The sequence below is a fragment of the Pristiophorus japonicus genome, chromosome 9, assembly GCF_044704955.1.
Source record: "Pristiophorus japonicus isolate sPriJap1 chromosome 9, sPriJap1.hap1, whole genome shotgun sequence".
Lineage (NCBI taxonomy): Eukaryota > Metazoa > Chordata > Chondrichthyes > Pristiophoridae > Pristiophorus > Pristiophorus japonicus.
In genome coordinates this window covers 213,311,870-213,333,846 of record NC_091985.1, presented here as the reverse complement: position 1 = coordinate 213,333,846, position 21,977 = coordinate 213,311,870, and the positions used below count along the sequence as shown (strand labels likewise).

At 48.8% G+C, this 21,977-nt stretch overlaps 2 pseudogenes; one reads left to right on the top strand and one right to left on the bottom strand.

Annotated features, from left to right (window-relative positions):
- Positions 1-6,959, top strand: part of LOC139272878 (zinc finger protein 16-like) — a 19,137-nt pseudogene extending 12,178 nt beyond the window's left edge.
- The window catches only part of LOC139273618 (zinc finger protein 135-like), a 62,695-nt pseudogene that overhangs the window by 14,228 nt on the left and 26,490 nt on the right, over positions 1-21,977 (bottom strand).

Sequence of the window (21,977 nt, the reverse complement as noted above, 5' to 3'; positions counted from 1 at the left end):
GGGAGAGAGGAGGGAGGGAGGGAAGGAGAGAGGAGGGAGGGAGGGAAGGAGAGAGGAGGGAGGGAGGGAAGGGAAGGAGAGAGGAGGGAGGGAGGGGAGGGAGGGAGGGGAGGGGAGGGAGGGAGGGAAGGGAAGGAGAGAGGAGGGAGGGAGGGAAGGGAAGGAGAGAGGAGGGAGGGAAGGGAAGGAGAGAGGAGGGAAGGGAAGGAGAGAGTAGGGAGGGAGGGAAGGGAAGGAGAGAGGAGGGAGGGAAGGGAGGGAGGGAGGGAAGGGAAGGAGAGAGGAGGGGAAGGAGGGAGGGAGGGAAGGGAAGGAGAGAGGAGGGAGGGAAGGAGAGAGGAGGGAGGGAGGAGGGGGAGAGAGGAGGGAGGGGGAGAGAGGAGGGAGGGAGAGGAGGGAGGGAAGAAAGGGAGGGAGGGAGGGAAAAGAGGGAGGGAGGGAAGAGAAGGAGAGAGGAGGGAGGGAGGGAAGGGAAGGAGAGAGGAGGGAGGGGAAGGAGAGAGGAGGGAGGGAGGGGAAGGAGAGAGGAGGGAGGGAGGAAGGGAAGGAGAGAGGAGGGAGGGAAGGAGAGAGGAGGGAGGGAGGGGAGGGAAGGGAAGGAGAGAGGAGGGAGGAGGGAAGGAGAGAGGAGGGAGGAGGGAAGGGAAGGAGGGAGGGAGGGAAGGGAAGGAGAGAGGAGGGAGGGAAGGAGAGAGGAGGGAGGGAGGGAGGGAGGGAAGGGAAGGAGAGAGGAGGGAAGGGAAGGAGAGAGTAGGGAGGGGGAGAGAGGAGGGAGGGGGAGAGAGGAGGGAGGGGGAGAGAGAGAGAGGAGGGAGGGAGAGGAGGGAGGGAAAAGAGGGAGGGAGGGAAGAGAAGGAGAGAGGAGGGAGGGAGGGAAGGGAAGGAGAGAGGGAGGGAGGGGAAGGAGAGAGGAGGGAGGGAGGGGAAGGAGAGAGGAGGGAGGGAGGGAAGCGAAGGAGAGAGGAGGGAGGGAGGGGAGGGAAGGAGAGAGGAGGGAGGGAGGGGAGGGAAGGGAAGGAGAGAGGAGGGAGGAGGGAATGAGGGAGGAGGGAAGGAGAGAGGAGGGAGGAGGGAAGGGAAGGAGAGAGGAGGGAGGGAGGGAAGGAGAGAGGAGGGAGGGAGGGAAGGAGAGAGGAGGGAGGGAGGGAAGGAGAGAGGAGGGAGGGAGGGAAGGGAAGGGAGAGGAGAGAGGGGGAAGGGAAGGAGAGAGGAGGGAGGGAGGGAAGGAGAGAGGAGGGAGGGAGGGAAGGAGAGAGGAGGGAGGGAGGGAAGGGAAGGAGAGAAGGAGAGAGGAGGGAGGGAAGGGAAGGAGGGAAGGAGAGCGGAGGGAGGGAGGGAAGGAGAGAGGAGGGAGGGAGGGAAGGGAAGGAGAGAAGGAGGGAGGGAAGGGAAGGAGAGCGGAGGGAGGGAGGGAAGGAGAGCGGAGGGAGGGAGGGAAGGGAGAGGGAGGGAGGGAAGGAGAGAGGAGGGAGGGAGGGAAGGAGAGAGGAGGGAGGGAGGGAGGGAAGGAGAGAGGAGGGAGGGAGGGAAGGAAAGAGGAGGGAGGGAGGGAAGGAGAGAGGAGGGAGGGAGGGAAGGAGAGAGGAGGGAGGGAGGGAAGGAGAGAGGAGGGAGGGAGGGAAGGAGAGAGGGAGGGAGGAGGGAAGGAGAGGAGGGAGGGAGGGGAGGAGAGAGGAGGGAGGGAGGGAAGGAGAGAGGAGGTAGGGAGGGAAGGAGAGAGGAGGGAGGGAGGGAAGGAGAGAGGAGGGAGGAGAGGGAAGGAGAGAGGAGGGAGGGAGGGAAGGAGAGAGGAGGGAGGGAGGGAAGGAGAGAGGAGGGAGGGAGGGAAGGAGAGAGGAGAGGGAAGGAGAGAGGAGGGAGGGAGGGAAGGAGAGAGGAGGGAGGGAGGGAAGGAGAGAGGAGGGAGGGAGGGAAGGAAGGGAGGGAAGGAGAAAGGAGGGAGGGAGGGAAGGGAAGGAGAGAGGAGGGAGGGAGGGAAGGTGAGGGAGGGAGGGAAGGGAAGGAGAGAGGAGGGAGGGAGGGAAGGAGAGAGGAGGAGGCTGAACGGCCGGGCCCCAAGACTTCGGGCTGGATTTACAGGTCAGTGGCGTCGGGTCTCGGCGGGGGGGGGGGGGGGGGGTGGGGTGGGGTCGCGGAGATCCGGGGCGGGTGGGGGGAGGAGTGAGTCAGGAAGGTCCGAGGGAGGGGGGCAGGGCAGAGGTCGGGTCGGGTGCGATCGGGTGGCAGGAGCCTTATGCACGCAGCCCCAGTAAGGCCATTCGGCCAGGGCTAGGGGCTGCGTGCTTCGGGCCCCTCCCAGTGTCTGGAGCTCGCATGTGTAGAGGTCCCGGCACTGTTTTCAGCGCAGGCAACTGGCTCTGCCCCCTACAGCTCGTGCTGCGCCGCGCCCAGCTCCAGAGGGCCTGCAGGGAGCCGGAGAATAGGTAAGTTTTTTTAGGCGCACTTTCTGCCGCGTAAAACGGACGTCCAGGGGCGGCCCGAAACTTGGGCCCATAGCGTGAGAAGTCAACATGGTTTTATGAAAGGGAAATCGTGTTTGACAAATTTATTAGAGTTTTTTGAGGATGTAACCAGCAGGGCAGATAAAGGGGAATCAGTGAATGTCGTATATTTGGATTTCTAAAAGGCATTCGATAAGGTGCCACATAAAAGGCTATTGCACATGGGATTGAAGGTAATGTATTAGCATGGATAGACGATTAGTTAACGGACAGAAAACAGAGAGTAGGGATAAACAGGTCCTTTGTAGGTTGGCAGGCTGTAACTAGTGGGGTGCCGCAAAGATCAGTGCTGGGGCCTCAGCTATTTACAATCTATATTAATGACCCAGATATATAGATAGACGATGTGAGTGGGCAGTAAGGTGGCAGATGGAGTATAATGCAGGGAAATGTGAGGTTATTCACTTTGGTAGGAAGAATAGAAAACCATAATATCTTTTAAATGGTGAGAAACTTTTAAATGTTGGTGTTCAGAGAGATTTGGGTGTCCTCGTGCAAGAAACACTGAAAGCTAGCATGCAGGTACAGCAAGCAATAAAGGCGGCAAATAGCACGTTGTCCTTTATGCAAGGGGGTGGAGTATAAGAGTAAGGAAGTCTTGCTACAAATGTACAGGGCCTTGGTGAGTCCACACCTAGAGCACTGTGCACAGTTTTGATCTCCTTATCTAACGAAGGATATACTTGCCTTGGAGGCGGTGCAACAAAGGCTCACGATTGATTCCTGGGATGAGAGGGCTGTCTTATGATTAGAGATTGTGTAGAATGGGCCTATACTCTCTGGAGTTTAGAAGAATGAGAGATGATCTCATTGAAACATACAAGATTCTGAAGAGGATTGACAGGGTAGATGCTGAGAGGTTGATTCCCCTGGATGGAACTAGGGGGCACAGTCTCAGGATAAGGGAAAGGCCATTTAAGAGAGAGATGAGGAGGAATTTCTTCACTCAGAGGGTTGTGAATCTTTGGAATTCCCTGCTCCCGAGGGCTGTGGATGCTGAGTCTCTGAGTATATTCAAGGCTCAGATATATAGATTTTTGGTCTCTAGGGGAATCAAGGGATATGGAGATCAGGCGGGAAAGTGGTGTTGAGGTCGATGATCTTATTGAATGGCGGAGCAGGCTCGAGGGGCTGTATGGCCTATTCCTGCTCCTATTTCTTATGTTCTTATGTTGACATCCAAGGGGCTCTAGATTTATTAGTCCCACCCTTTTTCTTAAGGGAACATATGAACCCTCACTATCTCCCTCCTTGAATGCCTCTCACTGCTCTGACACTGATTTACCTTCAAGTTCCTGTTTCCAGTCCACTTTGGCTCAATCACATCTCAGCTTTTCCCAAAATTAACTTTTCCCCAATTGAGAACCTTTATTACTGGTCTATCTTAGTCCTTTTCCATAACTACCCTAAAGCTAACTAAATTATGATCACCACCACCAAGATGTTCTCCCACTGATTCCCCTTCCACCTGCCCAAACTTCATTCTCCAAAACGAAGTCCAGAACCGCCCACTCTCTTGTTGGGCTTGCTACGTCCTGCCTAAAAAAGTTCTCCTGTATGCATTTTAAGAAATCTGCTCCCTCTATACCTTTCACACTACTTCTATCCCAGTTTATATTAGGGTAGTTGAAATCCCCTAGTATTACTGCCCTATTGTTTTTTCACTTAGCAGAAATTTGCCGACATATTTGTTCTTCTATCTCCCTCTGACTGTTTGGGGGTCTGTAGTACAACCCCAGCAGTGTGATTGCCCATTTTTTGTTCTTCAGTTCATCCTACATGGCCTCATTTGATGACCCCTCTGACATATCATCCCTCCTCACAGCTATAATTGTTACTTTAATCAATACTGCGACCCGCCCCCCCCACCCCACCTCTCTATCTCGTCTTAAAACGCCGTAACCAGGAATGTTGTGCTGCCATTCCTGCACTTCTTTTAGCCATGTCTCACTACAATATCATACTCACACGTGTCCATCAGTGCCCTCATCTCATCTGCCAGCATTCCCTCGACTCCATGCACTGGCATTGAAGTATTTCTGAAGAGGGCTGTCTTATGATTAGAGATTTTGTAGAATAGGCCTAGAAACAGGTAACATTCTGATGGGACTGGACAGGTTAGATGCAGGAAGAATGTTCCCGATGTTGGGGAAGTCCAGAACCAGGGGACACAGTCTAAGGATAAGGGGTAAGATGAGGAGCGAGATGAGGAGAAACTTCTTCACTCAGAGAGTTATTAACCTGTGTAATTCTCTACTGCAGAGAGTTGTTGATGGCAGTTCATTGGATATATTCAAGAGGGAGTTAGATATAGCCCCGACTGCTAAAGGAATCAAGGGGTATGGAGAGAAAGCAGGAAAGGGGTACTGAGGTGAATGATCACCCATGATCATATTGAATGGTGATGCAGGCTCGAAGGGCCAAATGGCCTACTCCTGCACCTATTTTCTATGTTTCTATGCATCTGGGAAGACGCTGAGAGCATGCAGAAATCAAGCGCAGGCAGAAGGAGCGTGCGGCAAACCAGACTCCCCACCCACCCTTTCCTCCAACCACTGTCTGCCCCACCTGTGACAGAGACTGTAATTCCAGGATTGGACTGTTCAGTCACCTGAGAACACACTGAGTGGACCAAGTCTCCCTCACTCCGAGGGTCTGCCTGTGACGTGACTGGAACCCTGAAGCCAAGAGGGCCGCGCATGCGCCGTGACCCCGCCTGTGGAAGATGGCGGCCAGTGACCCCGCTGACCCGGGCCTGTCACCGCGGGGCAAACAGGGGGCCTGCGGGCTCTGATTCAACACGTGAGGCCGACACCACTTGTTTATGAAGATTCCCAGCCCACCCCCGGGTCCATATCTCCCCGCAGCTCCCACAATTTCCTACCGCCTTCCGGAAGCATCTGTCCGACCCAGCTCCGGCTTCACCGCCTGCGCATGCTCAGTGAGGGAGACCCGGGCTCAGCCCCGCCCACTGGGGGGCCGCAAGCCCCGCCCCTCGCACAATCTGATTGGTTTGAGGACCCACCGCGCGCTGGGTCCTCCAGTCCCGCCCCCGCTCTTCCTATTGGTCGGGAGCTGCCGTCAATCACCCGGGCAATATGAGCTGAGCATCCGCGGACGGTGCGGGCCCAGGCCCCGAACAAGAACCTGCGGCGTCGGCCTTTCCCCGAGCGTGGGGTAGCTGCAGGGCTTTCTCCCGGTGACAGGCCCGGGGGACGGCCGCCATCTTGGGAGGCTGAGGGAGCAGCAGTGCGCATGCGCGGCCTTTCCCTGGGCCAGGAACCAGGAGGAGAGAATGTTGTGAATTTCTATCCTGGACTCACAGTCAGGGCTTTTGTAAACTGCTGTTCCAGGCTGTGAGAGAAGGGGAGCAGCATTTACAGGCCACAAACTCACACCCAACATCACATCCAGGTCTGACACACTCACTCCATTCATCAGGAACCCAATATCATCGGCCTTTCAATGTGGAAGGACAAATGTTTGTCTGTTCTGTCTGTGGGAAAAGATTTCAAACATCAGTGTGACTGGAAAAGCACCGAGACACACACACACACCCGAGTGAGAGTGTTCCAGTGCACTGACTGTGGAAAGAGCTTTAACCAGTTACACAGCCTGAAAAAACATCGCACCATTCACAGCGGGGAGAAACCGTACACGTGTTGTGTGTGTGGACGAAGCTTCAACTGATCGTCCAACCTGGAGAGACACAAGGACACCTGCGCCATGGAGAAACCGTGGAAATGTGGGGACTGTGCAAAGGCATTTAATTACTCGTCTGAGCTGATAAATCATCAACGCAGTCACACCGGGGAGAGGCCATTCATCTGCTCCGTGTGTTGGAAGGGATTCACTCACTCGTCCATTCTCCAGACACATCAGTGAGTTCACACCGGGGAGAGGCCATTCACCTGCTCCGTGTGTCAGAAGGGATTCACTCATTCATCTGACCTTCTGACACACCATCGAGTTCACACTGGGGAGAGGCCATTCACCTGCTCCGGGTATGGAAAGCGATTCACTCGTATATCCGACCTTCTCAAACACCAGCGAATTCACACTGGGGAGAGGCCGTTCACCTGCTCCGTGTGTGAAAAGGGATTTAATCGATCATCGAACCTGCTGGCCCACCAACGAATTCACACTGGGGAGAGGCCATTCACCTGCTCAGTGTGTGAAAAGGGATTTAATTGATCATACAACCTGTTGGCACACCAGCGAGTTCACATGTGTCTGCAGGGGTTGGATTCTTCTCTTAGTCACATCCAAGACTGAACCATCTTCATTATGACAGTTGGGCTTTGTTTTTGCTGATATTAATAACCCTATAACTGGGTTGGAGTTTAATATTCTGGATAAATAGCTGTTTGACTTGTCGGACTGCTGTGTTCCTTTAAGAACCACTGTCTAATCTTACCCCGTAATTTCTGATGAGAGTCCCTGAATTATTTTACAATAAAATTATAACCTTTTACTTTAATCCTAAATTGATCTTTGGTACAAAATCTACAATTCCCAGTCTAAAAGGTTCCATTGATTAACATCTCCAATGAGAAAGTGCTGATTAATCCTTTGCAGACACTTCTAATTTACATGCACATTACACACAGTGGCACCTCCATCATCCACCAGAAAGAAGGCGAATGAGAATCAGAGACCCTTAAGTGTTGCCCCTCCTGTCTGGTACAGCAATCCTGTTGGCACGAGAATGGAGACATGTCCAGTCAAAGTAACGGGATCAGTTAAAGATATTTACTCAGATGGGCGGGTGGTGGGAAGTGGTGTTCCACAGGGATCGCTTGTGGGACCACTGTTAACCATTTACATAATTGATTTGGACTTGAGAATTAGAGGTACAATTTCAAAATTTGCAGATGGCACAACATTGGGTGGTGTAGTTAATAATGAGGAAGACTGCGATAGCATCCTTGTAGAATTATTTAGTTGTGTTAAGTAAATAGCAGCATCTTTTGATTTGCTTTGACTGATCACATCACAATATAGTTATGTGTAAAACAAAAATCATTTAACAGCTCCCAAATTCAGAATTGACAGATTCAAACTCAACTTTTTCCAAGTACAATCTAACATTTCAAAAATTATAATGATGTCGGCGAGATATTAGGACTGTTGTCTAACACAATCCAAACACAGTGACACACAGAGAGATGGTCAAGTGTAGCTTCACAGTAAAACTATTCAAGTCTCACTAAAAACTGGCAGATTGTTGACGAATGGAGTTGTGATCTTCGTAAATTAAGAAAGGAAATGCATGGAAATGTGTCAAAGAGTTCATTTACAGAGTGGGACATCATCTCCCGTTGATTTCTGTTTCTGACACTATGCAACAGAAAAAGATAATTACAACACGACAATAGGGGGATGTTTCATCTCTTTAAAGAGCCATGAAAAAATTCTTCCGTACCTTGCACTCCCTGCATGGTCTGTGTGGATCGACAGCCGGATCCTCTGCTGGGATCCACTGTGACGTCTCACGGGAGCCGTCACAACCATCAAAGATTTACTGATCGATGAACTCCTGTGTCCTCAGCCCCACAGGTTTAACTCTATGGACAGTAAGTTCTGGAATGTAATCCTTTTTAATCAGTGGCATTTCTCTATTTGGAGTTCCAGCTCTTACTCCCTCCCCTAGTTTACCAGGAGTTCACTGATCAGGTGTCCCTTCATTTATTTGCGAAGGTTGTTATTTTCTCCATCCTGGGATCCCGGGTCTGCAGTAGCGGTCGCGATATGTGGTTATAATGGAATGGACACCAGATTGGAAAGTCTGTCAATCTATGTCTGCCCTTCTGTCTGTTCCCTCTGTCCCGCAGAGCTGTATCAGCGGGGTGTATTTTCACTTCCGAGAGCATAGCCATTGATCACTCTTAACCTCCTGCCTTGAACACAATTATTCTCAGACCATTCATCAAGTTCCCTCCAAACTCTCCAGGATTCTGGCATTACAATGTGGTACAATACACACAACAATGCCTTGTTATTATCTCCTGTGTGTTCTTAATGTGAACCATTACTGTTATGTATTTAACCCCTTGTAACCTGTATTACACTACCACCCGAGGGTCTACCTGTTGGAGTCCCAAGGGATCCCAGCATCCCTTGGGAGCACGGTATATAAGCAGGTCACCCACGAAGTACCTGCACTCTGGAGTCTTATTGAAAGAGCTAAAGGTCACACTTGCTCATTGTACACAGTACTCAGTTTCATCCTTTATTATGAACGTATCAATTGGCGACGAGGTAATGAACAACAGCGTGAAAATGCAAGGAACAACTGGTATCCTGGAGAAGTACTCATAACGGAACGATTGGGAGGTCTTCGTGGAGAGACTCGACCAATACTTTGTGGCCAATGAGGTGGAAGGAGACGAGAACGTTGCCAAACGAAGGGCGATCCTCCTAACTGGCTGTGGGACAACAACCTATGGCCTCATGAAGAATCTCCTAGCTCCGGCAAAACCAACAGCTAAATCCTATGAAAAATTGTGTATGGTGGTCCGGGAGCACCTAAATCCTAAGGAAAGCGTTTTGATGGCGAGATATCAGTTCTACATGTGTTAACGGGCGGAGGGCCAGGAAATGGCGAGCTATGTCGCCGAACTGAGGCGCCTCATAGAAACATAGAAAATAAGTGCAGGAGTAGGCCATTTGGCCCTTCGAGCCTGCACCACCATTCAATAAGATCATGGCTGATCATTCCCTCAGTACCCCTTTCCTGCTTTCTCTCCATACCCGTTGATCCCCTTAGCTGCAAGGGCCATATCTAACTCCCTCTTGAATATATCCAATGAACTGGCGAATTTCACAGGCTAACAACTCTCTGAGTGAAGAAGTTTCTCCTCATCTCAGTCCTAAATGGCCTACCCCTTATCCCAAGATGTGTCACCTGGTTCTGGACTTCCCCAACATCGGGGACAATCTACCCCCATCTAACCTGTCCTGCCTGTCCCATCAGAATTTTGTATGTTTCTATGAGATCCCCTCTTATCCTTCTAAACTCCAATGTATAAAGGCCCAGTTGATCCAGTCTCCCCTCATATGTCAGTCCGGCCATCCCGGGAATCAGTCTGGTGGATCTTCGCTGCACTCCCTCAATAGCAAGAATGTCCTTCCTCAGATTAGGAGACCAAAATTGAACACAATATTTCAGGTGAGGCCTTACGAAGGCCCTATACAACTGCAGCAAGACCTCCCTGCTCCTATACTCAAATCCCTAGTTATGAAGGCCAACATACCATTTGCCTTCTTTACTGCCTGCTGCACCTGTATGCCAACTTTCAATGACTGATGAACCATGACACCCAGGTCTCGTTGCACCTCCCCTTTTCCTAATCTGCCACCATTCAGATAATATTCTGTCTTTGTGTTTTTGCCCCCAAAGTGGATAACCTCACATTTATCTACATTATACTGCATCTGCCATGCATTTGCCCACTCACCTAACCTGTCTTAAGTCATCCTGCAGCCTCTTAGCATCCCCCTCACAGCTCACACCGCTACCCCGTTTAGCGTCATCTGAAAACTTGGAGATATTACACTCAATTCCTTCATCCAAATCATTGATGTATATTGTAAAGAGCTGGGGTCCCAGCACTAAGCCCGGCGGCACTCCAATAGTCACTCTGAAAAGGATCCGTTTATCCCGAGTCTCTGCTTCTTGTCTGCCAACCAGTTCTCTATCCACATCAGTATATTACCCCCAATACCAAGTGCTTTGATTTTGCACACCAATCTCTTATCTCTTGTGTGGGATCTTGTCAAAAGCCTTTTGAAAGTCCAAATACACCACATCCACTGGTTCTCCCTTGTCCACTCTATTAGTTACATCCTCAAAAAATTCCAGAAGATTTGTCAAGCATGATTTTCCTTTCATAAATCCATGCTGACTTGGACCGATCCTGTCACTGCTTTCCAAATGCGCTGCTATTTCATCCTTAACGATTGATTCCAACATTTTCCCCACCACTGATGTCAGTCTATAATTACCCGCTTTCTCCCTCCCTTTTTAAAAAGTGGTGTTACATTAGCTACCCTCCGGTCCATAGGAACTGATCCTGAGTCGATAGACTGTTGGAAAATGATCACCAATGCAGCCACTATTTCTAGGGCCTCTTCCTTAAGTACTCTGGGATGCAGAATATCAGGTGACATACTGGTTACAGGCCGGGACACCATTGAGCACTTGAAGAATCTGGAAGACTTCTTAGTCGGTTGGATCGTGTGGGGCTCACGTTGAAACACTCGGTGTGTTTTCCTGGCACCGGGGGTCGAGTTCTTGGGAAGAAAAATCGCAGCAGACGGCATCAGACCCACCGACGTCAAGACGGAGGCCATCAAGAACGTGCCGAGACCACAGAATGTGATGGAGCTGCGATCGTTCCTGGGACTCCTTAACTAATTTGGTAATTTCCTTCCTGCTTTAGGCACCCTGCTAGGGAAATGACTGGGTATGGGGAAATTCACAAGAGGCTGCCTTTACAAAAGCCAGAAATCTGTTGTGTTCTGTATGGCCCTTGTAAAAGATTAGTGCTTGCTTGCGATGCGTCGTCATATGGGGTCAGGTGTGTGTTACTAACGAATCAGGGATTTTGCAACCGGTCGCTTATGCGTCCAGGAATTTGTCCAAGGCCAAAAGGGCCTACAGCATGATTGAAAGAGGCTTTGGTATGCGTTTATGGGATAAAGAAAATGCACCAGTAGTTATTTGGCGTCAAGTTTGAGCTTGAAACTGACCACAAGCCGCTCATATCGCTGTTCTCTGAGAGCAAAGGGATTAACACCAATACCTCTGCCTGCATCCAAAGATGCCGCTCACACAGACCAGGCACAGAGAACTGCGCAGATGCTCTATGTCAGCTGCCATTGCCCACCACCGGGGTGGAAATGGCACAGCCTGCGGACTTGCTCATGATAATGGATGCATTCGAGAATGAAAAGTCCCCCATTATGGCCTGCTAGATCAGGACCTGCCAGGATCCTTTACTGTTCTTGGTAAAGTGGAGATACAGGAAGCAATTAAGCTGTTCCACAGGTGCAAAGACGAAATGTCCTTTCAGGCAGACTGTCTGTTGTGAGGCAATCGCGTGGTCTTGCCAAAGAAAGGCAGAGATACGTTCATTTGTGAACTGCACAGCACCCACCCTGGCATTGTAATGATGAAAACCATAGCCAGATCCCATGTGTGGTGGTCCGGCATTGACTCAGATTTAGAGTCATGTGTGCGCCAGTGCAACACTTGCTCTCAGCTGAGCAATGCACCCAGAGAGGCACCGCTAAGTTTGTGGTCGTGGTCTTCTAAACTGTGGTCGAGGATCCACATCAAATATGCGGGCCCATTTCTGGGCAAAATGTTTTTGGTTGTCGTGGACGCTTACTCAAAATGGATTGAATGTGCAATAACGTCTGCAAGCACGTCCACGGCCACTATTGAAAGCCTACGAACCAATGTTTGCTATGTACGGCCTGCCTGACGTCCTAATCAGCGACAATGGGCCATGTTTCACCAGTGCTGAATTCAAGGAAGTCATGACCCGCAATGGGATCAAGCACGTCACATCTGCCCTGTTCAAGCCCGCATCCAACGGCCAGGCAGTTCAGACCATCAAGCAAAGCCTGAAACGCGTGTCAGAAGGCTCCCTGCAGACCCGACTATCCCGAGTGCTGCTTAGCTACCACACCAGACTCCACTCTCTCACCGGAGTTCCCCCAGCCGAGCTGCTCATGAAAAGGGCACTCAAAACAAGACTCTCTCGTCTACCCTGATCTCCATGATCACGTCGTGGGCAGACAGCATCAAAGTGTGTACCATGACCGCTCAAATTTGTCACGCGATATTGAGATCAATGATCCTGTGTTTGTACTCAATTATGGACATGGTCCCAAATGGCTCGCTAGCACGGTCATAGCCAAAGAGGGGAGTAGGGTGTTTCAGGTCAAATTGGCCAATGGCCTAACATGCAGAAAACATTTGGACCAAATCAACTTGTGGTTCACCAACAGCTACGAACAACCCAAAGAAGACACCACCAACTTTGACCCTCCAACACACACACACACACACACACACACACGTGGCAACTGACATCATGGTTGACCACGAAGCTGAACTCACCATCCCCAGCAGCCCAGTGAAGAACCAACCAACTCACCCACATCCGCATTCGTACCGAGACGATCGACGGAGCGAAAAGCCCCAAATCATCTCACCTTGTAAATAAGTGTACTGTTGACTTCACGGGGGGAGTGATGTTATGTATTTAACCCCTTGTAACCTGTATTACACTACAACCAGAGGGCCTACCTGTTGGAGTCCCAAGGGCTCCCAGCATCCCTTGGGAGCACGGTATATAAGCAGGCCACCCATGAGGTACCTGCACTCAAGTCTTATTAAAGGAGCCAAGGTCATTGTACAAAGTACTGAGTTTCATCCTTATTATGAGCGTATCAGTTACAAACTGGAATGGTTGTTGGTTGCTGTTTATATGTTTTAACAGACCAGTTTTTTCTATTCGGTAATATTCCACCAGTGCACCGTGGCTGCAGAGTGTACCATCTACAAGATTCAGAAACTACCCAAGGCTTCCAGCACTTAGAAGGACAAGGGCAACAGGCGCATCGGAACACCATCATCTCCAAGTTTCACATCATTCTGAATGGAAAATATATCACTGTTCCTTCATGGTCGCTGGTTCAAAATCCTGTAACTCCCTAACAGCACTATGGGAATATATTCACTAAACGGACTGCAGTTGTTCAAGGAGGTGGCTCACCACCATCTTCTCACCCGTGTAATGTATGTAACTATGTAATACTTGCCACCAGAGGGAGTCCTAATGGTCACCTGCACACATGTGCAGGGCCAGTGTAAAAGGTTGGCTGCCATGTTGTTTAGGCACTCTGGAGTTGTAATAAAGATGACTACGGTCACACTAAGTTTAGCTCACAGTACTCACCCTCGTGGAGTTCTTCTACACAACAATTGACGACAAGTAACAGAATACGAATCTTCACGCAATCATGGCTGCCGTTGGAATATTAGAGAGATTCGTAGAGGTGATGATTGGGAAGCCTTCGTCGAGCATCTCGACCAATACTTTGAGGCCAACGAGCTGGAAGGAGACACTAATGCGCTCAAGCGCAGGGCGGTTCTCCTCACCAGCTGTGGGCCTAAAATATACGGCCTCATCAAGAATCTGCTCGCAACGACAAAACCAACAGAGAAGGAATATACAGAGTTGTACACTCTAGTTCGGGACCACCTCAAGTCGAAGGAGAGTATCCTCATGGCTAGGTATCGTTTTTACACGTACCATCGCTCCGGGGGCCAGTAGATTATGTCGCCGACCTGAGATGCCTCGCGGGACCTTGCGATTTTGGAGCTGCGTTGGGGGAAATGCTGCGGGACTTTTTCATGCTGGGCACCAGCCACGAGGTCATTCTTCGAAAGCTGCTGGCTGCCGAAACCCTAGACCTGAGCAGGGCCTTCGCGATCGCCCAGGCATGCATGGCCATGGACGATAACACCAAACAGATATCTTCTCAACATCGAAGCTCACCGACAAGTGCATAAAATTATGTTGCCAGCAGGCTGAACTGCATATGGCAGGGCCTATACGTCTGCGGCTGCAACACCTGTGATGACTCAGAGTCTGCCATCGGGGGTGAATGTGAATCCATTAGCACCGTGTTGGTGCTGCGGGGGTAATCATCGGGCCCATCAATGTCGATTCAAGCACTACGTGTGCAAAGGCTGCGCAACAATGGGGCACCTCCAGCAAATGTACAAACGTGCTGCGACACACCACGTGGCAGATGATGATTGATCCGGCACCGATCATGCAGCACAGGCAACTCAACCCAAGGAATAAGTGTATGGAGTACATACCTTCACCACCAAGAGCCCTCCTATAATGCTGGAAGTCAAATTAAATGGAGTTCCAGTATCAATGGAGTTGGACACGGGTGCAAGTCAGTCAATAATGAGCCAGTAGGCTTTCGAGAAACTGTGGGACAATAAGGAACAAAGGCCCAAACTGAGCCTGATTAATGTAAAGCTGCGTACCTACACCAAAGAGCTCATACCAGTCATTGGAAGTGCGGCAGTGAAGGTATCGTATGATGGAGCTGTGCATGACATATCATTGTGGATTATTCCAGGCAATGGCCCAACACTCTATGGCAGAAGCTGGCTAGAAAAGATTAGATGGAATTGGAACGACATCAAAGCACTATCTTGAGTGGATGACGCCTCGTGTGCTCAAGTGCTGAGCAAGTTTCCCTCGCTATTCGAACCAGGCATCGGCAACTTCACAGGCTCCAAGGTACAGATCCATCTAGGCCCCGATGCACGGCCCGTCCATCACAAGGCTCGGGCAGTTCCATCCATGATGAGGGAGAAAGTCGAGATCGAACTCGATGGAATCATATCGCCAGTCGAGTTCAATGAGTGAGCCAGTCCAATTGTTCCTGTATTGAAAAGCGATGGCACGGTCAGAATCTGCGGAGACTACAAGGTAACGATTAACTGAATCTCACTCCAGGACCAGTAGCCGCTGCCCTAGGCGGATGACCTGTTTGCAACTTAAGCAGGGGGGCGGGGGGGAGGGGAATTCATTCACCAAGTTGGACCTAACCTCCGCCGACATGACACAGGAGCTGGCTAAATCTTCGAAAAGACTGACGTGCATCAACACACACAAAGGACTGTGTATATACCACAGATGCCCTTTCAGGATTCGCTCGGCTGCAGCCATTTTCCAGAGAAACATGGAGAGTTTGCTGAAATCTGTTTTGCGCACCGTTGTGTTTCAAGACGAAATCCTGATCACCGGTCGTGACACCATCGAACACCTACACAACCTGGAAGCTGTTCTAAGTCGCCTAGACAGAGTGGGACTCAGGCTGAAACGCTCCAAGTTTGTTTTCCTAGCACCAGAAGTCGAATTTTTGGGGAGAAAGATTGCAGCAGACGGCATCAGATCCACGGACTCAAAGACAGAGGTCATCAAGAATGCACCCAGACCACAGAATGTGATGGAGCTGCGTTCGTTCCTGGGACTCCAACTATTTCAGTAATTTTCTACCTGGCTTGAGCACGTTGTTAGAGCCTTTGCACATGTTGCTATGTAAGGGTGATGACTGGGTTTGGGGCAAAAATCAAGACACAGCTTTTGAGAAGGCCAGGAACCTGCTATGTTCAAATAAGTTACTTGTACACTATGACCCATATAAAAGTTTAGTGCTAGCTTGTGACGCCTCATCGTACAGGGTCGGCTGTGTGTTACAGGAAGCCAATGTATCAGGCAACCTCCAACCGGTTGCATACACGTCTAGAATTCCGTCTAAGGCTGAGAGAGCCTATAGTATGGTCAAGAAAGAGGTGTTAGCATTGTATATGGGGTTAAGAAAATGCACCAATACCAACTTGGACTTCGGTTTGAGCTCGAAACTGACCACAAGCTGCTCATTTCGTTGTTTTCAGAGAGCAAAGGTATAAACACCAATGCTTCGTCCCGCATCCAAAGATGGGCACTAACATTGTTTGCTTATGACTATGTTATCCGCCACAGACCAGGCACTGAAAACTGTGCCGATGCTCTCAGCCGGCTACCATTACCCCCCCACTGGGGTTGAAATGGCGCAGCCCACAGACTTACTACTGGTCATGGATGCTTTTGAGAGCGAGGGGTCACCCGTCACGGCTCGCCAGGTCAGGACCTGGACCAGCCAGGATCCTGTGCTATCGTTAGTAAAGAGTTGCATCCTAAATGGGAACTGGTCGGCCGTTCCCAGGGAAATGCAAGATGAAATTAAGCCAGTCGGATTGTCTCGTATGGGGTAATCGCGTGATTTTGCCAAAAAAAGGCAGAGAAACGTTTATACGCGACCTACACAGTACCCACCCAGACATTGTCATGATGAAGGCAATTGCCAGGTTGCATGTTTGGTGGCCCGGCATTGACTTGGACTTGGAGTTATGCATGCATCAGTGCAACACTTGTTCACAACTGAGCAATGCACCAAGGGAGGCTCCACTAAGTCTGTGATCATGGCCCTCCAAACCGTGGTCCAGAACCCACATAGATTTTGCCGGCCCCTTTCAAGGAAAGATGTTTTTAGTAGTAGTATACGCTTACTCCAAATGGATTGAATGCGTAATCATGTCACCCAGCACGTCCACAGCCACCATTGAAAGCCTCTGGGCCATGATCACCACCCATGGCTTGCCCGACATCCTTGTCAGCGACAATGGACCATGTTTCACCAGCTTAGAATTCAACGAGTTTATGACCCACAATGGCATCAACCATGTCAGGTCTGCTCCATTTAAGCCCGCGTCTAATGGTCAAGCGGAGCGGGCAGTCCAAACAATCAAGCATAGCATGAAACGCGTGACAGACAGCTCCCTGCAGACCCACTTGTCTCGCATTCTGCTCAGTTACCAGACGCAACATCAGTCGCTTACCGGGGTTCCCCCGGCAGAATTGTTAATGAAGAGAGCCCTCAAAACCAGGCTCTCTCTCGTTCTCCCGGATCTTAATGATCAGGTGGAAACCCAGCGACACCGGCAGAACATGTACCACGATCGCGCGGCTGTTTCATGTGACATTGATGTTAACGACCTTGTGTTTGTCCTGAATTACGGTCATGGTCCCAAGTGGGTTGCTTACACTGTTTTGGCCAAGGAAGGGAATAGGGTGTTTATAATCAAACTGTTAAATGGCCAAATGTGCAGAAAGCATTTAGATCAGACCAAATTACGATTTACTGACAACCAGGAACGACATGAAGAGGACATCACCAGCGAAGTTCCACTAACACACACCCAACCAGCAATCGACCAATCACAAGGACGAACCCAACGTTCCTGTCAGTCCGGTCAGACCAGCTGCAGTGCAGTGCATTAATGGTCCGACCAACTCACACACGCCAGGGTTTGAACTTAGATGATTAACCAGAGAGCGAAGAGCTCAGGATCGCCTCAACTTGTATATATAACTTGACCGAAGACTTTTGCGGGGGGGAGGGAGGGGGGGAAGTGATGTTATGTATGTAAATGTAATACTTGCCATCGGAGGGTGCGACTGTTGGAGTTCTAATGGTCACCTGCACACACGTGCAGGGCTAGTATAAAGGCTTGGCTGCCATACTGTTTAAGCACTCTGAAGTTGTAATAAAGACTAAGGCCACGCTAAGTTTAGCTCACAGTACTCAGCCCTCGTGGAGTTCTTCTATACACAACAACAGGCAATGAGGGATGGCCAATAAATGCTGGCCTTGCAGCAATGTCCTCATTCCATAAATGAATAAGATTGGGGAATTAATAATGGAGAACAGGGAAATGATGTTGAACAAATATTTTGTATCGGTCTTCATGGTAGAAGACACGAAGAACATCCCAATAGTGGATAATCAAGGGGCTATAGGTACGAATGAAGTTGGGGAGGGGTTGAACTAATATGGCAGGTGGATGGGAACCTCTGCAGAGAGAGAGAGAGGAAAGTAGAATGGGGGCAGAAGCAAAAGATAGAAAGAAGAAAAGTAAAAGTGGAGGGCAAAGAATGGAGCTGCGGAATACCAAAGGGCAGAAAACGCTAGTGGGAGTTGTGTACAGACCACCAAACAGTAGTAGAGAGGTTGGGGACAGCATCCAACAAGAAATTAGGGATGCGTGCAATAAAGGTACAGCAGTTATCATGGACACATTAATCTACATATAGATTGGGCTAACCAAACTGGTAGCAATACGATGGAGGAGGATTTCCTGGAGTGTATTAGGGATGGTTTTCTGGATCAATATGTCAAGGAACTAACTAGAGGGCTAGCCATCCTAGACTGGGTGTTGTGTAATGAGAGAGGACTAATTAGCAATCTTGCTGTGCGAGGCTTCTTGGGGAAGAGTGATCATAATATGGTAGAATTCTTTATTAAGATGGAGAGGGACAGTTAATTCAGAGACTAGGATCTCGAACTTAAGGAAAGATAATTTCGATGGTATGAGACGTGAATTGGCTAGAATAGACTGGCAAATGATACTTAAAGTGTTGACGGTGGATAGGCAATGGCAAACATTTGAATATCACATGGATGAACTTCAAAAATTGTACATCCTGTCTGGAGTAAAAATAAAACGGGGAAGGTGGCTCAACCTTGGCTAACAAGTGAAATTAAGGATAGTGTTAAGTCCAAGAAAGAGGTATATAAATTGGCCATTAAAAGCAGCAAACCTGAGGACTACGAGAAATTTAGAATTCAGCAGAGGAAGACAAAGGGTTTAATTAGGAGGGGGATAATAGAATATGAGGGGAAGCTTGCTGGGAACATAAAAACTGACTGCAAAAGTTTCTACAGATATGTGAAGAGAAAAAGATTAGCAAAGACAAACATAGGTCCCTTGCAGTCAGATTCAGGTGAATTTATAATGAGGTACAAAGAAATGGCAGACCAGTTGAACAAATACTTTGGTTCTGTCTTCACTAAGGAAGACACAAATAATCTTCTGGAAGTACGAGGGGACTGAGGGTCTAGCGAGAAGGAGGAACTAAAGGAAATTCTTATTAGTCAGGAAATTGTGTTAGGGAAATTGATGGGATTGAAGGCTGATAACTCCCCAGGGTCTGATAGTCTGCATCCCAGAGTACTTAGGGAAGTGGCCCTAGAAATAGTGGATGCATTGGTGATCATTTTACAACAGTCTATCGACACTGGATCAGTTTCTATGGACTGGAGGGTAGCTAATGTAACACCACTTTTTAAAAAAAGGAGGGAGAAAACGGGGAATTATAGACTGGTTCGCCTGACATCACTAGTGGGGAAAATGTTGGAATCAATTATTAAAGATGAAATAACAGCGCATTTGGAAAGCAGTGACAGGATCGGTCCAAGTCAGCATGGATTTATGAAAGGGAAATCATGCTTGACAAATCTTCTAGAATTTTTTTGAGGATGTAATAGTAGAGTGGACAAGGGAGAACCAATGGATGTGGTGTATTTGGACTTTCAAAAGGCTTTTGACAAAGTTCCACACAAGAGATTGGTGTGCAAAATCAAAGCGCATGGTATTGGGAATAATGTACTGACGTGGATGGAGAACTGGTTGGCAGACAGGAGCAGAGAGTCGGCATAAACGGGTCCTTTTCAGAATAGCAGGCAGTGACTAGTGGGGTGCCGCAGGGCTCAGTGCTGGGACCCCAGCTATTTACAATATACATTAATGATTTGAATGAAGGAATTGAGTGTAATATCTCCAAGTTTGCAGATGACACTAAGCTGGGTGGCAGAGTGAGCTGTGAGGAGGATGTTAAGAGGCTGCAGGATGACTTGGACAGGTTAGGTGAGTGGGCAAATGCATGGCGGATGCAGTATAATGTGGATAAATGTGAGGTTACCCACTTTGGTGGCAAAAACAGGAAGGCAGAATATTATCTGAATGGTGACAGATTAGGAAAAGGGGAGGTGCAATGAGACCTGGGTGTCATGGTTCATCAGTCATTGAAAGTAGGCATGCAGGTTCAGCAGGCGGTGAAGAAGGCAAATGGTATGTTGGCCTTCATAGCGAGAGGATTTATCAGCCTTCAATCCCATCAATTTTCCAAACACAATTTCCTTACTAATAAAGATTTCCTTCAGTTCCTCCTCGCTAGACCCTCGGTCCCCTAGTATTTCCGGAAGGTTATTTGTGTCTTTGTTAATGAAGACAGAACCAAAGTATTTGTTCAATTGGTCTGCCATTTCTTTGCTCCCCATTGTAAATTTACCTGATTCTGACTGCAAGGGACTAATCTTTTTCTCTTCAAATATCTATGGAAGCTTTTGCACTCAGTTTTTATGTTCCCTGCAAGCTTACTCCCATACTCTAATTTCCCCCTCCTAATTAAACCCTTTGTCCGCCTATAATGAATTCTAAATTTCTCCCCGTCCTCAGGATTGCTGCTTTTTCAGGTCAATTTATATGCCTATCCCTTGGATTTAACACTATCCCTAATTTCCCTTGTTAGCCACGGTTGAACCACCTTCCCCGTTTTATTTTTACGCCAGACAGAGATGTACAATTATTGAAGTTCATCCATGTGATCTTTAAATGTCTGCCACTGCCATCTGCCATTAACCCTTTAAATATCATTCGCCAGTCTATCCTAGCCAATTCACTTCTCATACCATCGAAGTTACCTTTCCTTAACTTCAGGATCCTAGTCTCTGAATTAACTGTGTCACTCTCCATCTCAATAAAGAATTCTACCATATTATGGTGACTCTTCCCCAAGGGACCTTGCTCAACAAGATTGCTAATTAATCCTCTCTCATTACACAACACCCAGTCCAGGATGGCCAGCTCTCCAGTTGTTTCTTTGACATATTCGTCTAGAAAACCATCCCTTATACACTCCAGGAAATCCTCCTCCACCGTATTGCTATCAGTTTGGTTAGCCCAATCTATATGTAGATTAAAGCCACCCATGATAACTGCTGTAGCTTTATTGCACACATCCCAAATTACCTGTTTGATGCCATCCCCAACTTCACTACTACTGTTTGGTAGACTGTTCACAACTCCCACTAGCGTTTTCTGCCCTTTGGCGTTCCACAGCTCCACCCATACAGATTCCACATCATCCAAGCTAATGTCCTTCCTTACTATTGTGTTAATCTCCTCTTTAACCAGCAACGCTACCCCACCTCCTTTTCCTTTGTCTATCCTTCCTGAATATTGAATACCCCTGGATGTTGAGTTCCCAGCCTTGGTCACCCTGGAGTCTCGTCTCCGTAATTCCAATTACATCATATCCGTTAACAGCCATCTGCGCAGTTAATTCAGCCACCTTATTATGAATGCTCCTCACATTGAGACACAGAGCCTTCAGGCTTGTTTTTTTAAAAAACACTCTGTCCTTTTAGAATTATGTTGTAATGTGGCCCTTTTTGATTTTTGCCGTTGATCTCTCTGCCCTCCACTTTTCCTCATCTCCTTTCTACCTTTTGTTTCTGCCCCTATTTTACTCCCCTCTGTCTTCCTGCATAGATTGCCATCCCTCTAACATATTAGTTTAAACCCTCCCCAACAGCCCTAGTAAACACTCCCCCCTAGGACATTGGTCTCGGTCCTGCCCAGGTGCAGACTGTCCGGTTTGCACTGGTCCCACCTCCCCCAGAACCAGTTCCAATGTCCCAGGAATTTGAATCACTCCCTCTTACACCATTCCTCAAGCCATGTATTCATCTTAACTATCCTTTAATTCCTACTCTGACTAGCACGTGTCACCGGTAACAATCCTGAGATTACTACCTTCGAGGTCCTACTTTTTAATTTAACTCCTAGCTCCCTAAATTCAGCTTGTCGGACCTCATCCCGTTTTTTACCTATATCGTTGGTACCTATATGCACCACGACAACTGGCTGTTCACCCTCCCCCTCCAGAATGCCCTGCAGCCGCTCCAAGACATCTTTGACCCTTGCAC